Source organism: Euleptes europaea, chromosome 7, assembly GCF_029931775.1.
Source record: "Euleptes europaea isolate rEulEur1 chromosome 7, rEulEur1.hap1, whole genome shotgun sequence".
Classification (NCBI taxonomy): Eukaryota; Metazoa; Chordata; class Lepidosauria; order Squamata; family Sphaerodactylidae; genus Euleptes; species Euleptes europaea.
Window position 1 is genome coordinate 47,878,470 of NC_079318.1, and position 16,386 is coordinate 47,894,855.

Consider the following 16,386-nt stretch of genomic DNA (forward strand, 5'->3'; position numbering starts at 1 on the left):
TGACTCATGCTATTCCTATCTTCAAAAGTGAGAAAAGAGAAGGTTTACAGAAATATTATTGCCTTGAGCCAGAGGAGTCAGTTACTTTTGAAATAAAGACAATAATATATTCATTGTTATCACTATATCAAGAAGAAGAAGAAGAAGAAGAAGAAGAAGAAGAAGAAGAAGAAGAAGAAGAAGAAGAAGAGGAGGAGGAGGAGGAGGAGGAGGAGGAGGAGGAGGAGGAGGAAGAGGAGGAGGAGGAGGAGGCGTGGCTCAGTGGTAGAGCATCTGCTTGGCATGCAGAAGGTCCCAGGTTCAATCCCTGGCATCTCCAGTTAAAGGGACTAGGCAAGTAGGTGATGTGAAAGACCTCTGCCCGAGATCCTGGAGAGCTGCTGCCGGTCTGAGTAGACAATACTGACTTCGATGGACCAAGGGTCTGATTCAGTATAAGGCAGCTTCATGTGTTCAAGAAGAAGAAGAGTTGGTTTTTATACCCCATTTTTCTTTATCAAAAGGAGTCTCGAAGCGGCTTACAATCACCTTCCCTTCCCCTCCTCACAACAGGCACCTTGTGAAGAAGGTGGGGCTGAGAGACTTCCGAGAGAACTGTGACTGGCTCAAAGACACCCAGCAGGCTTCATGAGGAGGAGTGGGGAATCAAACCCAGTTCTCCAGTTTAGAGTCTGTCACCGTTAACCACTACACCACACTGGCTTTCTAGTAGTGTGACAGGAAGCTATGGATCTCTATAATAGATAGTTTATGGCACCTTTTTCAAACTACAGTTTCCAGGATTCTTTGAGGGGAGCCATGAGAGTTAATCTGGTATAGGAAGATTGAAGTATGATAAATTATATGATCCCGTCATCATTCTGCCTAGAAACATTCTTCCTTCTTCAGGGAGACACTCTGCAGAAAACTCCAGGGATTATTAAATTGTATTATTTTAAGCTTGTGACTTTTCCACATTAAACACTGTAATAACTTCAGATTATTATCGTGCTTTTGGAACAGTAATGTGAGTGATGTGCAAAGTATTTTTTAATATGTGCCTACTCAGAGACGTCATCTTAAAATAATTGTCTTGATCAGGTTCCTTTCACTTATGAGGCCAACAATGGTCATAACTTGAAACAATGGTCTTAACTCCTTCAGAAGACATAAAGGGCAACTGATTGCTCTGGGGCTCGGTCCTCTTTGCAAATAGCATTTCTGCTGACAGATGGCCAAGTCGAAGGGGGAACTACAATAATAAGATAAACAAGACAGAACTATTGTGTTGGCTTTGTCCTCATGCTGATAAGTGAAACAGACTGTCTTTGCTGGAAAGAGACTGGTTTTGGATTTAATAAACAAGACAAAATGTGTTTTGTTTGGAAATCCTGCTAAAAATAAAAGCAACTGCATAGCCACTGTGAGGTCAATTTGTTGAGAGCAAAAAGGGATGATGGTGAAATTCAGTGAGACGGCAGGGAAATACTGCAGCTAAGAAAGCGGATCATTTAAAATATTGTCGAAGGCTTTCACGGTCAGAGTTCATTGGTTCTTGTAGGTTATCCGGGTTGTGTAACCGTGGTCTTGGAATTTTCTTTCCTGACGTTTCGCCAGCAACTGTGGCAGGCATCTTCAGAGTAGTAACACTGAAGAGACACTGTCCTTCAGTGTTACTCCTCTGAAGATGCCTGCCACAGTTGCTGGCGAAACATCAGGAAAGAAAATTCCAAGACCACGGTTACACAGCCCGGATAACCTACAAGAACCAATCATTTAAAATGTTTGTGAACCTTCTATGGCATAACAGAGGTTTAGCCCATTTTCCTGTATGTGTGAGTGTATGTACAGGGAGGGTGGCTAATTTCAATTAACCCAAACCACATCTCTGGTAGCACAGGCTTCTATGACATCACAGCAGTTCAGCAAAACCCAAAGAATTGCTGAGTGATTGACAAGTCAGTCACAGTTATATTTTCAGGAAACATGTGTGCTTTTGTGTACTGTGCTTTAATTTGACTTCATTAACATACCTCCAAGTGCAGTGTGCCCCTCCCACTAGATACTATTTCGAAGGGGAAAGGAGATCACCAAAAAAGGACATAGGAGATACATATCTGAGCTGGTATTAATCAAGTGACATTGATTTTTCTCTGTAATAAAGGAGTAAGTAAAAGTAAACAATGGCTCATGAACACTGGCTCATGAATAAAATTATAGAACGTTTAAAAATTATATTTCAGGGAAATGAAGCATTTTTGCTATCCACAAAGAAGAAACCTGTAATATGCTTGATAGTAGCCTAATACTAAAGCTTTGATCTCATTAAAAAATTCTTTTACATGGTGTCTTTTCCTTCTTGGCTTGCTTTCACTTTAAATTATTGAATGGATTCCATGTGGAATTTTACCAGATGATATGAAGTGAACTAAAACGGATATTGCTAGGTTATAATGTGTGAGGAAGGTCACGTCCCTGGTTTTTACCCTGCCGTACCCGTTTAACCAAAACCAGTGAGGATACTTCCCAACACAGGAGCTGGCAAACAGCCTCTGAAATTGAAAGCAGTTCCTTATAAAAGTACTTCCTTGTTTGGAGAGGTGAGCTACCAACACTGTTAGGTGCCGATAGAAAGTAATGAGCCTTCACTTACTCCATTTGACTATGTGATTTGTGGGTGACCAGCAGTCTGAATAAGTGTGGTGAAAGGCCTAATAACCGAATAAATACTAATGGGTTACATATGTTAAATTAACAAAGCTTTAATTATAACAAATAGTTTTTAAAAATCCGTATTTTGCTTCCTGAATGTGGATAAACACACCACAGAGCCACAATTCATTCTGATCTTGCTTACAGAGATATTTGGACCATGAACAACCACAGTCTGGAAAATTATTTTTGATAGTCCTCATCTGAAACCACCTCCAAAAGTCTCTTGCCTTGAAAACCGTACAGGTCGCTATAAATCAGCTGTGACTTCATGGCATTAAAAAAATCTATTCCATTTAATCTGTTCTATTTAAATATTTCTGTTTAATGGATTTTTTTACTATTTGTTATACATTGTAGCTTTTTTTTGACTTAACATATGTAACCTGTTAGTATGTATTCTGTTATTATGCCTTTTGTCAATAGGGTTGCCAGCCTCCAGATGGTGGCTGGAGATCTCCTGGGATTACAACCGATCTCCAGGCAGCTGAAGAAAATGGCCACTTTGGAAGGTGGACTCTGTGGCATTATAACCCATTGAAGTCCCTCCCCTCCTCAAACGCTGCCCTCATCAGGCTCCACCCCCAAAATCTCCAGGTATTACCCAACTGGCAACTGGCAACTCCATTTGTCAACCTTCTTGGTGACCTGGTTTTTCTGGGTTTACGTTTTTTCTTCCCTGTTCTGTTTTGGTTTTAGTCTGAATAAGCGTGTCAGTCACCCAGCAAAGCATTACGGTACTTTGAAAATGCCAGTGTCTGGAAATGTTCAGAGTGTCCAAACCATGTGTAACAATGGCTTTCCCATAACACTTTCAACTCTCTTTAAAAATAGCCCCCCACCATTGTCTGTCTCCATCATTTGTGCAGGAATTCTGTATGATTTTTCTGAAGATCTCCTTTATTACCATGTCGACACACTGAATCTGACACACTGATATTCCATACTCTTAGGTCTTCAAATGTTCCCATCTGCTTCGGGGGAAGAATAATTTCCCTTTCTGGCAGGGATGTAAGGAGTGGGGCAGGCAGCTGGAATAAAACTACACAGACTTTCAAAGCCAGTGCAAAGTTGACCTGCCAGATGTGGTAGGCCATGGAATCTCACTGCAGCCCATAGTCCTTTGGGACTACTTTCCACAGACTGTCTATCAACTTGTATGTACCAGTATACAAGGTCCATTCACCAAACTTTCATTTCTGGAAGCAGATGGAAAGGCACATAGTAAAACAGACATTTTAGTGGAATAAATCTACAGTTCCTTAAGCCAACGGCATGCTTCTTATTTCCTGGATGAAGATGAGAACTAGAAGCATAAGTCTTTCTTTTGTGTTTACATTGCATGTGGAGTCAACCAACAACACCAGGATCTCCATCTGGAGTCATTTTACTGCACAAGAGCGAGTCTCTTTGAAAGGAAGCTAATATAAAAATACCACTCAGGAAAAAAGCAATATGTTTTATTGAGCTGGTAAGAAAAAAAATGTATATGGCTGAATTCAAGGCTTCCATTAAGGTCTATGAATATATCCAAAGAGATTTATTTTTATAATGACTTCAAAGTGGTAAGGCAAAACTGGGGTTGGGGTTTTCTAATGCTCACAGTAGCAAAGTTGCTCCAGAAGAAAACTCCAGTGCATTTGCAGGCTAAAGCTTCCAAAGTCCATCACATGAATAGGATCACTCAGAGCACCAGAAAGGGTGCTCTGGTGGCCCATAAGGTATAGAATTTGTCTTCTGGAGACCGGTATGTATTGCCTGCCTTTTGACAAGGCTCACTTATCTGTGATTAAGGTCCATTGAGAGCCAGCATGGTATAGTGGTTAAGGTGTCAGACTAGGTCCTGGGAAACCCAGGTTCAAATCCCCACTTGAGCCATGGAAGCTTGCTGGGTGACCTTGGGCCAGTCACACACTCTCAGTCTTGACCCTGGCTAGTATTTGGATGAGAGACCTCCAAGGAATACCAGGGTCGTGACTTGGAGGCGGGCAATGGCAAACCACATCCTAATACGTTTCTTGCCTTGAAAACCCTTGAAAACCATAAGTCAGCTGTAACTTGATGGCAGACAGACAGACAGACAGACAGACAGATAGATAGATAGATAGATAGATAGATATTAATTTCTTAGGAAGCTGAATTCTGCACTGAGTATCAACTTCTATGACTTTTCTATGGTCACATAGAATTGCAACATTCAGATATTTCAATGTCAGCAAGTGAAAAGTGATGCATATTGGGGCAAAAAATCCCAACTTCAAATATACACTGATGGGATCTGTGCTGGCAGCAATGGACCAAGAAAGGGATCTTGGGGTGGTGGTAGTGGATAGCTCGATGAAGATGTCAACCCAGTGTGCGGCTGCTGTGAAAAAGGCAAATTCCATGCTGGCCATAATTAGACAAGGAATAGAGAATAAAACTGCTGATACCATACTGCCCTTGTACAAATCTATGGTGAGACCACACTTGGAGTACTGTGAACAGTTCTGGTGACCACACCTTAAATAAGGATATTGCAGAGCTTGATAAGGTACAGAAAAGAGCAACCAAAATGATCAGGGGGCTAGAGCAACTGTCCTATGAGGAGTGGTTAAAACGCTTAGGGCTGTTTACCTTAGAAGTCTATAAAATTATGCCTGGTATGGAGCGAGGGGAAGCTTTTCTCCCTCTCTCATAATACTAGAATGCGGGGTCATCTGCTGAAGCTGCAGGGTGAGAGATTCAAAACAGATAAAAGGAAGTATTTCTTCACACAATGCATAGTTAAATTGTGGAATTCCCTGCTCTAGGATGTGGTGATGATGGCTGCCAACTTGGAAAGCTTTAACAGAGGAGTGGACATGTTCATGTAGGATAAGGCTATCCATGGCTACTAGTAAAAATGGCTACTAGTCATGATGCATACCTATTCTCTCCAGTATCAGAGAAGCATGCCTACTATATTAGGTGCTGTGGAACACAGGCAGGATGCTGCTGCAGTTGTCTTGTTTGTGGGCTTCCTAGAGGCACCTGGTTGGCCACTGTGTGAACAGACCGCTGGATTTGATGGGCCTTGATCTGATCCAGCAGGGCTTTTGTTATGTTCCTATGTTCAAGTGATACGCTTGGAAGACATGCAGCAGTGCAAATTGTATACTATACTGTCAACTGGTGGATGTGAACCAAAGTTGCTGTGGACTCATATCCTTATTGCTGTACCACCTTTTTAAAAGATGGATGTGTGTGAGAATCCAGGAAAGGGGACAGTACCTCCTCCAGAGTATTAAAAAAAAAAAACAGACTTTCAAAAAGAGAAATGTGCATATAATTGCAAGGAAATTGCTATTGATGATTGACCATTGATCATTTAAATACGGTTAAATATGGTTAAAGATTCCCTGAAGATGAATGTGTTCTCATTGATGTAGCAACCAGCCTGTATTTTTAATTGAATCCCTAATGACATCTGATTGCAGAGGAAGAAGTCAGGGTTCCTTGCTCCCAGTCCTGCAGGAATTTATGCCCACAGGGATCCCAGGTGTGAGATTTTAGGGTCTGTAACAAGAGGTCTGTCCCGATGCTTCCTGCCCATCTGAAATGAAGACAGTGCTGACGGGCCACCATGCCTTTGTTAAACTCTTGTTAATGTCTTTAGGGCGTGCATAAGAAAAGGGCGCAGAGGCTTGTGCCCCTAGCATAACCACCCTAATGCATTTCCCTCTTTTAATTCCAGAGAGAAAGAACAGTTTGGGCCCAACTGCCTTCTTCATCCAGATGTTCACAACCCAGGATCTCCCACGACTAGAAGAGGCAACGAAACAAAACTATCACACCAATTAATATATTTGTAGCAGCTGGGAGTAATTCCTAAATCTGATTGCAGTGCCGCCTGGGGAACAGCTTAGCTGCTTTAAACTGTCAGGCTTTAATGAGACTGTTTTATAAGCAGCATCTCTGTGATGAAAGTCCCAGCAGAGCATCAGAGCTTAAGAGAGAATCCTGAAGCCAAAAAAATCTCTCAGCCCTTTTGCTCTCCCAAGAACTTTCAGTTCAGTCCCTCCAACCGAATGGCCTGGGTTATTTATCACACCAGTTACTTCTGTTTCACACCCTCAGAAGGTGCCTGGCTGTATGAAAACCATTAAAATGGAGTGGTTTGTGTTAGACTAAGATCTGGGAGTCCTGGTTCAAAGCTCTATTTTGGTGCTTTAAGGCAGCATGGCAGCTATGAGAATGAGCTGTGATGGGAGAGGCCCTCAGCTAAAAATAAATGCCATTATAACGGCTTTGGGCTCTGCTACAAACTCACTAGTGGTGCAGTCCTAAGCAGAACATTGACGTCCAACCGCCATTGTGGCATAGCGGTTATTGTGCCCAACTAGGATCTGGGAGATAGAGGTTCAAATGCCCACTCTGCCATGGAAGGTCACTGGGTGATAGGGTTGCCAACCTCCAGGTACTAGCTGGTGATCTCCTGCTATTACAACTGATCTCCAGCCGATAGAGACCAGTTCACCTGGAGAAAATGGCCACTTTGGCAATTGGATTCTATGGCATTGAAGTCCCTCCCCTCTCCAAACCCCACCCTCCTCAGGCCCCATCCCCAAAACCTCCCGCTAGTAGCGAAGAGGGATCTGGCAACCCTACAGGGTGATCTGGGACAAAAGAAGAAAAAGCAAATCTTAACCCAAAACGAAGTGAATTAAGAACCAAAAAAGGTTAAGACAATATAAATGTATGGGCTGAATATGTCTAAGTTAAAAGCATAAATCTAAACAAATATGGAGATAGATGGATAGATAGATAGATAGATAGATAGATAGATAGATAGATAGATAGATAGATAGATAGATAGATAGATAGATAGATAGATAGATAGATAGATAGATTACAGTAGTCCTTAAAAACAAATATCCTGGCCAAAATTATAGCCTCACAAATGTGCATAAATACAAAGGACCATTATTGACCCTGACCAAACACATTTAGGCCCATTGGCCTTCTTCGGTGGTCAAATAATATAGATATTAAACATAAAGGAAGGCTCCAGACATTAGAATAATATATACACAATCTCTAAAGTAGACCAAGATGAAATGTAATAGTAATAACACTGAGCAAAGGCAGAGATAAGGCCTCCTGCTTAGTATTTTGCTGCCATGCTCTGGTACACGTATCCTAGATGGTGATTCAGTTGTGTACCTTTCTCTCCTGGTCAAGGAATGAAATGATGTCTGTAGCCAACATTCACATAATAATGCCCTGGGGCCTCTCATACACTCTCTCAGCCTACCCTACCTCACAGGATTTTTGTGAGGATAAAATGGAAGAAAAGAGAATGATGTAAGCCCCTTTGGGTACCCAACGGGGGAAGAAATGGGGTATACCTGAATATAAATAAATAACATTGAAGGCTTAGAACTGGCCTGTAGGTAACCTCAGGAAAGCCACTCTCAGCCTGAGACGCCCCTCCATTTGCGATATGGAGATAATAATACTGGTTACTTTAGGGGTGCTGTGGTGTCAAGATTAAGCAAGAAAATGCGAGAAGCACTTTGAGCATTTTAACTGTTACCTAAATGCTATGTGTTATTGTTGCTATAAAGGAAGCCACAGCCTTCAATTTGCAAGATCTGAGCAAGGCTGTCAAAGATAGGACATTTTGGAGGACTTTCATTCATAGGGTTGCCATGAGTCGGAAGCGACTTGACGGCACTTAACACACACCCATTGTTGCTATTATTGTTATTCAGCTGGGAGGTTCCCTAGTTGACACTGTCACTCAACCTCATTTACCTCACAGGTGTTTACAGGTGTTTGAGATAAAGCCCTGTATGTCTCCTAGTAACCAGATAAGAATAATAGACCATGGCTTGAAATAGGGGATAGGGCTAGGGTTGCCAGGCCCCCCCAGCCACCGCCAGGGGATGGTGGGGGGAAAATAGGGTTGCCAGATCCTAGAGATTTGGGGATGAAGCCTAGGAAGGACAGGGACTTCAGTGGGGCATAATGCCATAGAGTCCACCTTCCAAAGCATTCATTATCTCTTGGGGAACTGATCTCTGTAGTCTGGATATGAGCTATAATTCTGGGGGATCATCAGGTCCCACCTGGAGGCTGGCTGGCATCCCTAGATAGGAGTGACTGTTCCCACCAGCCTTCCTAAATAGCACCCTTGGCCCCCTGTAGGGTTGCCAGGTCCCTCTCCGCCACCTGCGGGAGGTTTTTTGGGGTGGAGCCTGAGGAGGGGGGTTGGGATGGGGAGGGACTTCAATGCCATAGAGTCCAATTGCCAAAGCAACCATTTTCTCCAGGTGAAGTGATCTCTTTCGGCTGGAGATCGGTTGTAATAGCAGGAGATCTCCAGCTAGTACGTGGTGGTTGGCAAACCTAGCCCCCTGTTATACATTAATGAATGCAAACACATTGATTCTGAAGTAAACAGAAAGCTACTGAAACTGAACCAAGGGGGAAAGTTCCTCTTTTCCTTCTCAGTTTTAGTAGAAAGGCTTTCAAACAAACAAACCTCTACAGAGTACACCATACCAGAATATCTGCTCAAAATACCCAGGATAGGACAAAAATGTGGGTTATCCTCCACAATAATAATGGTGGTGGTGGAAAGTCACAGATGACTTATGGTGACCCCCGTTGGGTTTTCAAGGCAAGAGACATTTGGAGATGGTTTGCCATTGCAAGCCTCTGTGTGGGCTGAGGGGGTTCTGAGAGAACTGTGACTGGCCCAAGGTCACCCAGCAGGCTTCAGGCAGAGGAGTGGGGAATCGAACCTGGATCTCCAGATTAGAGTCTGCTGCTCTTAACCGCTACACCACACTGGCTGTCTTCAATAATAATAGCCCTGTTAAATAATAGACTTTACAATTGCTCTGCATGAGTTCCACGTCTATACCGTGGGGGAAGCTATATGTCAGAATATATTTTTTTTAAAGGTGGCCGAAACAGGGCAATAATCAAGAGATGCATGAAAAGTCGAGTTACCTAATGGATCTGTAAAACATGATCTTAGCTGCCCTTGATACCTGTTCTTCCAGGCCCAGCCCTGGCTCCAAGATCATACCAAGACTATGAGGTGGGGGGGGGGGGAGAAGAAGAAGAAGAAGAAGAAGAAGAAGAAGAAGAAGAAGAAGAAGAAGAAGAAGAAGAAGAAGAAGAAGAAGAAGTTGGTTTTTATATCCCGCTTTTCTCTACCTTTAAGGAGTCTCAAAGCGGCTTACAATAACAAGCCCTTCAGTGATTGATGAACCTAATAGTGCAACAGCCTGCACTATAAGTCTATGGGCCTGGTCGGCCATAGATTATGTCTAACATATAAATGTATGCTGAGATTCTGCAAAACTAGGTCCCTACAAAGACAATTTCTTCATTTCACTTCTAATAAATTTTGCTGGCCTTGGCTGCCCTCTACATTCAGACAGGAGAAATACAGCGTAACTTGGACAACTAATATTCTTGTAATTACAAGTTGCATCTCATGTTATTGAGAAAAGCAGTTATATACATCTGTTCTTTAAGACGTGTGAAAATGTGAAAGCCAACATTAATACACTTGAATAATGAATTTAGCAGGTTATGTGTAGATACCCTGTCAACGTAGTTTCCACAATTGCACTGGTCTAGTGAAAATGAAATTATGCACTTTGTAGATAAGGGGAAAAAGTAAATACTGGCAGAGGGGATGCCTCTGCAGCCAATGGTTCCTTCTTAATTGCAAAAAATTGCTGCAGCTTTGTATTCAGATTATCAAAATAGCATGTGGAAGTTTGAAGCATGCTCACTGGGAGCAACCCTGAAGATTGCTGAGGTGCCAAGGGAGAGAAGTGTATGTCTGTACATTTGGACAATTGGGATGTACATTTGGAAAGAGATCTGCAGAGATGGAAGTTACTTTCAGGATAGGATCCAGGGATAAGAAATCTCTCTGAGCATGGGAATTCCTCAAGGCAACAGAACAGGTTTAGTGTAGTGGTTACAAAAACAATCCTGTGGGGTAATTTAGGCGGAGAGAGCGTGACTGGCCCAAGGCCACGCAGTGAGTTTCCATGGCAAAGTGGGCATTCAAACCTGGGTCTCCGAGATGCTATTCTAACACTATAACCACTATACCATGCTTGCTTTCAATCCAGAATCAATACACTGAAAGATGTGTCTACACAAACACACAAACAACGTGTGAGAAGTGGATTTAAATGTCCTGAAGATCAGACCATCTTTGCTAGAGTTATGCCAAGATGCCCCAATGTCAAAAAATATGGCACTGCAAATGTTTAGAAGATCTGATTTAAAGTTATACAGTTTCCCTTCAGCCATAAACCAGAACAAATACTTAAAAGATTTATTACATCCTTCCCCCGAGACTTAAGTAACTGTAGTTAAATAATAGAGCAGTTAAACAACACAGAGTCCCATTATTCTGCTTCCTGGATTCTTGAGAGGCATATTGTTTTTCAAAAGGATTAAGGTCTAAAACCGGAGCCTCTAAATATGCCCTTTATCATTCCCAATGAATAAAAGGCACATCTGTAATGTTTTCCCTTATGTGTCCTGTTGCGCCACACTGACAGTGCAGTCCTAAGAAGAGTTATGCCCGTCTGAGCCCATTGACCTCAATGAATTTAGAAGTGTGTAGCTCTGCTTAAAACTGCACTGTTTTAAAGTGTAATCCACCCTGAGTGTTTGTGAGAAAGGCAGACTATAAATGAAGTAAATAAATGAATAAAATAACAATCAAAGTAGGCCTCAATCATTAATCAACTGAAGGGTAAAGTGGTTAATCTGTGAGGCACCACAGAGGCAGTGTGGTGTAGTGGTTGACAGCAGTGGACTCTAATCTAGAGAACCGAGTTTTATTCCCCACCCTTCACATGAATGGCAGATGTGAATCTGGCAAACCAGATTGGTTTCCCTACTCCCCCACGTGAAAACCAGCTGGGTGACCTTGGGCTAGTCACAGTTCTCTTCGAACTCTCTCCACCTCACCTACCTCACAAGGTGTCTGTTGTGGGAAGAGGAAGGGGAGGACATTGCAAGCTGGTTTGATTTTCCTTAAAAGGTAGATAAAATTGGCATATAAAAACCAACTCTTCTTCAGTAGCATTATGTCTTTTAAAATGTACTGTAATAATACTGGGAAAAGTCTGATATATTGCGAGAATTACCAAAATGTGACACAGAGGCAGGAAGTGAGCATATCCTGTTGGAAAAATAGTGCCGATGGACTTGCTCGAAAACACAATATCTGCAAAGCACAATAAAACGAGGTATGTCTGCACTAAGTAGTAAGTTGTACTATATTTGATTGAGCTTACTCTCTGGTAAATATAGTGCCGATGGACTTGCTCGAAAACACAATATCTGCAAAGCACAATAAAACGAGGTATGTCTGCACTAAGTAGTAAGTTGTACTATATTTGATTGAGCTTACTCTCTGGTAAATATACATAAAAGAGGATTGTGGCATAAGATGTTTTATGAGCCATGGCACCTTTCTCCAAAAGGGAAATTACAAGTATGAGCGTCCTGCCTGTTTATTTTACACTGTGTGCTTCTCCCGGACCCACAAAGGAGAAAAGCCTCCCAAAGATCTGAACACATGAAGCTGCTCATGTTGAGACAGGCCACTGGGCCATCCTCTCCCTCCCCAAATGCAACCCAAACTAGTATGTGTAATTAGAATACATGCCCATCCTTTCCCTGTTTATCCCCTCTCAGCGTGGTGTAGTGGTTAAGAGTGGTGGCTTGGAGCAGTGGACTCTGATCTGGAGAACCGGGTTTGATTCCCCACTCCTCCACATGAGCGGCGGAGGCGAATCTGGTGAACTGGATTTGCTTCCCCCACTCATCCACCTGAAGCCAGCTGGGTGAACTTGGGCTAGTCACACTCTCTCAGCCTCACCTACCTCACAGGGTGTCTGTTGTGGGAAGGGAAGGTGATTGTAAGCCAGTTTGATTCTTCCTTAAGTGATAAAAGTCGGCATGTAAAAAACCAACTCTTCTCTTCTTCTCCCCCGCCTCCCTCCCTCATCTTTCGTGTCTCTTGTATGGAAAAATGTAACCTGTAGCCTCCTCAGGGCAGGAACCTGTTCTTGTACTCTGTAAAGTGCCGCGTGCATTGATGGCCTAATCATTATTATTAATTTCTACTGTGAGTGGCAGCGGCTCTAGTAGTTCTCAGGCAGAGAAGTATGTCATTATTCTAAAACAAGAAAAACTAGCAACACTGTGGGGGGAAGGGACCATGTTAACAGCCATTTGACAAGAGTATATTTCCTCAGGACTCTCACATTCATGCACACCAGCTCTGTGTGCTTCCACTGGTTTGAAATATAGCCGCACATTTATCTTGGCTGCATTAACAATATCTGTTTTACCAATACATTTATATTTATGATGACTGAGGGCAGATTATAGCTGTTAAAGCTGGTCCTCCTGACATGAAAACACTCCTTTGTCATTAATACATTTTCTAGTATAAACTGTGATGTCAGGTCAATGGAAAGGGTGAAAACTTTCCTAAAGCAGGCACACATTGGTGGGGTTTTTTTTCCAAGCAATTGAGCCCTAATGGAATAACAAAAGGTCATCATAACAAACCATTACGGCTTTGGTCTTGGCAAGGAGGCCTACAGAAGAATCTCCCAAGCAAGAGCCATCATTTCTCCAGTGTTATGGCATGAGGATGACAGGGAACGGTACACAGATGGGAGCGCAGCACGGTGGTAGCCATGTGAAAAGCTGAGCGATCCATTAGTCAATTGTTTACCGAGAGCCTTCCTAGCTGACGCTGTCCAGAGCTCAGTGGAAGAAAGAAGATCCCAGCAGCTGTCACAGGGTGGGCACCCACAGAGCATGTGCGTGGCAGCTGCTTGAGTCAAAGGGATGCCAGCTGGGCGAAGCGGACAGGCCAGAGTGAACGTGGGGAGCACGGCAAAGGCCCCCCGGCCTGATTTCTCTGCTTTCCCCCAAACCAGCATTTTCTTTGAGCCACATCTGCAGCTACTTATCAAGTCCTGTGCCAGCAGTACGATATGCAGGAAGCCTGGGGATTACTGCTCCTCTGTGCAGTAATAATTTTTTTTCCCCCGAAGCAGTTTAGCCAGGCACACTGGGGGTCGCTGGGGCAGCTCCATACAACTTTCCAACCTGCAGAAGCAAAAGCCTCAGGGGGGAGTGGGCTGACCATGTTCCATTCTGGTATTCTTCCATAGATAGCATCACACGTTCTGCTCCTCCTGAGTTTCTGTGTAACCTGGGGAATTTCTAACATTGACTTTTTGGAAATTAACGTGTGTCTCCTCCCCGCCTTTTTATATTAGCACAGGTGAAATGGCTTTTCAATTTTATGAAAATCCCAACTTCAAAAAAAAAAAATTCAAATCCCAGCCGAGTCACTGGAAACAAGGCTATGCATTCATTCATTAAAATTTATTGCGGTCCTTGACAGTATTACAAAGTTAAAACATCATTAAAGCAACAATAGTTCAATACAACAACAAAAATAGCTGCATGAACATTTGAGCTAGTCAAATGGGTTTAAAACTCTGTGTCAGCTTTAATATCGTTTCCCTTTGTCTTGCATATCCCTAGATAGAATTTGGCTATGCATTAAATCCAACTGATCAGGTGAATGCCAGCCATTCCTGTGAATGGAGGTGGTCTTAGTGAGCATGCTAACAATCTGCCTGTCAGTGACCACTGAAATCCACAGCCCGCTGCTTCCCTTCCAAGGAACACGACCTTGGCTGCAGTATAAACCACTGCCAGTGGTAAGTCTAGATCAATGGTTCCCAAATTGTTCGAGCCACCACCCCCTTGGTTCCACAAACTCAACCCCAGCGCCCCTACCCTATAAAAAGCATTATTCAAAATAGGGGTTTGCATGACGCACTAAAGAAGATAATAACAATGAAATTTCAAAACCGCAACAATTAATTGCACATCTATTCAAATCAAATTAAATTTCAACTAAAAAGTTTTATTCAGCAAAACTGATGAATTTGATCCAGTGGTACCAGCTCTTCAAAGTCTGGGAAAAAATCCTGATAGTTCCCACCAAATTTGCCATCATGGTGCCATAGCTTGATCTATTGTAAATTAGTGAAAACAGTTGAAGGGGCACACCTCTAGCGCCCCCTGCTGCCCCCTTGCCTCTTAGTGCCCCCCAGGCAATCCCACCGCTCCCCAGGGGGTGGTACTGCCCACTTTGGGAACCACTGGTCTAGAACATGGGGCTTGACCAGACGTAACGTAGCGCACTATGATGTCACATGCAAATACAGTTCATTTATTGATGCAAATGATTTATTCATTTAACGAAACAGTACCTAAACAAGTTGTGCAACATGACTCACAACAGTAAAAATAAAGTGCTTTGATTGTGGGATCCTGCATGGTGGGGGGAGGGTTGGGGTCACTGGGGATGTGGGGGGAGGCAGTTGTTAATTTCCTGCGTTGGGCAGGGGGTTGGACTAGATGACCCTGGTGGTCCCTTCCAACTCTATGATTCTAAATACCATTTAGAAGAGTTGGTTTTTATATGCCGACTTTCTCTACCACTTAAGGGAGACTCAAACCGGCTTACAATCACCTTCCCTTCCCCTCCCCACAACAGACACCCTGTCGGGTAAGTGGGGCTGAGAGCTTTAGGAGAACTGTGACTAGCCCGTCACCCAGCTGGCTTCATGTGGAGGAGTGGGGAATCAAACCTGGTTCTCCTCTTAACCACTACATCACACTGGCATCTTGAGAACGTTGCTTTAGATTTGAGGACTAAGAAAGACTCTGGTAACCTTTTGTTTTAAAACTTTGTATTTAATTGAAAGTTGTAAATACTTTAAACGTAACCAAAGTTATGTAGGTTTCACAGAAAAATAAATGCTTCCTGTTTCTAGAAATCAAAATGGCTAATTTAAAATCTTAATTTTTCAACAGGTATCATTTTTAAGTTAATGGCTGTTACGTTACCAAGGTTAAATACGAGGCACAGTCTCAGTATAAAAACAAATTGTTGAATGGTTGTCATCTGTATCCTTGGGGTGGTCTAAATCTTTTGTGCTCCATCTCAAGGCACCTGGCCTAGAGGATGTTCATGGCTCTCGTCACCACCGCCTCCTCCCCTTCCACTCCATCTGCTCCTCTCATACATGTGCATGCACAGGCACGCTTCATTTCTTTGCAGTCAGTGTTGGGATGGCTAAAAGAGGCCAGAGAGAAACACTGCTCCACTTCCTCCAGCATCTTTGCAACCTAAAAGTGGGAGATCACTGCAGAGACCTCTGCTGAATCACGGAGGCTTCTAGGGCAATCTAACATTTCCTGCTGAAGGTGCCTGGTGGGAGCAGAGTGCAATTACCATATGCTTGCAGCGGCTTGTAGTAGGGATGCCAGCCTCCAGGTGGGGTCTGGGGATCCCCTGGGATTACAACTCACTTCCAGACTACAGAGATCAGTCCCCCTGGCTAAACTGGATGCTTTGGAGGGTAGACTCTATGGCATTGTACCCTACTGAGGTCCCTGTCCTCCCCAGGCTCCATCCCCAAATCTCCAGGAGTTCCCCAGCCTCGATCTGGCAACCCTACCACCCCACCCCCCTGCCAGTAGCCAGGGACAACCTGGCAACCCTAGCTTATATGATGCTCTCCTGTTTCCTTGTGAGAACGGATGAGTCAATCCTTTCTGGCTGGTGGTGGGCCTTGT

The 16,386-nt window shown here is 43.3% G+C and overlaps 1 non-coding gene across 1 annotated transcript; it reads left to right on the forward strand.

Moving 5' to 3' along the window:
• Window positions 1–247: 247 nt before the first annotated feature.
• On the forward strand, window positions 248–319 carry TRNAA-GGC (transfer RNA alanine (anticodon GGC)). Its single transcript has one exon. It is a non-coding gene; the product is annotated as a tRNA-Ala (tRNA).
• Window positions 320–16,386: the final 16,067 nt, after the last annotated feature.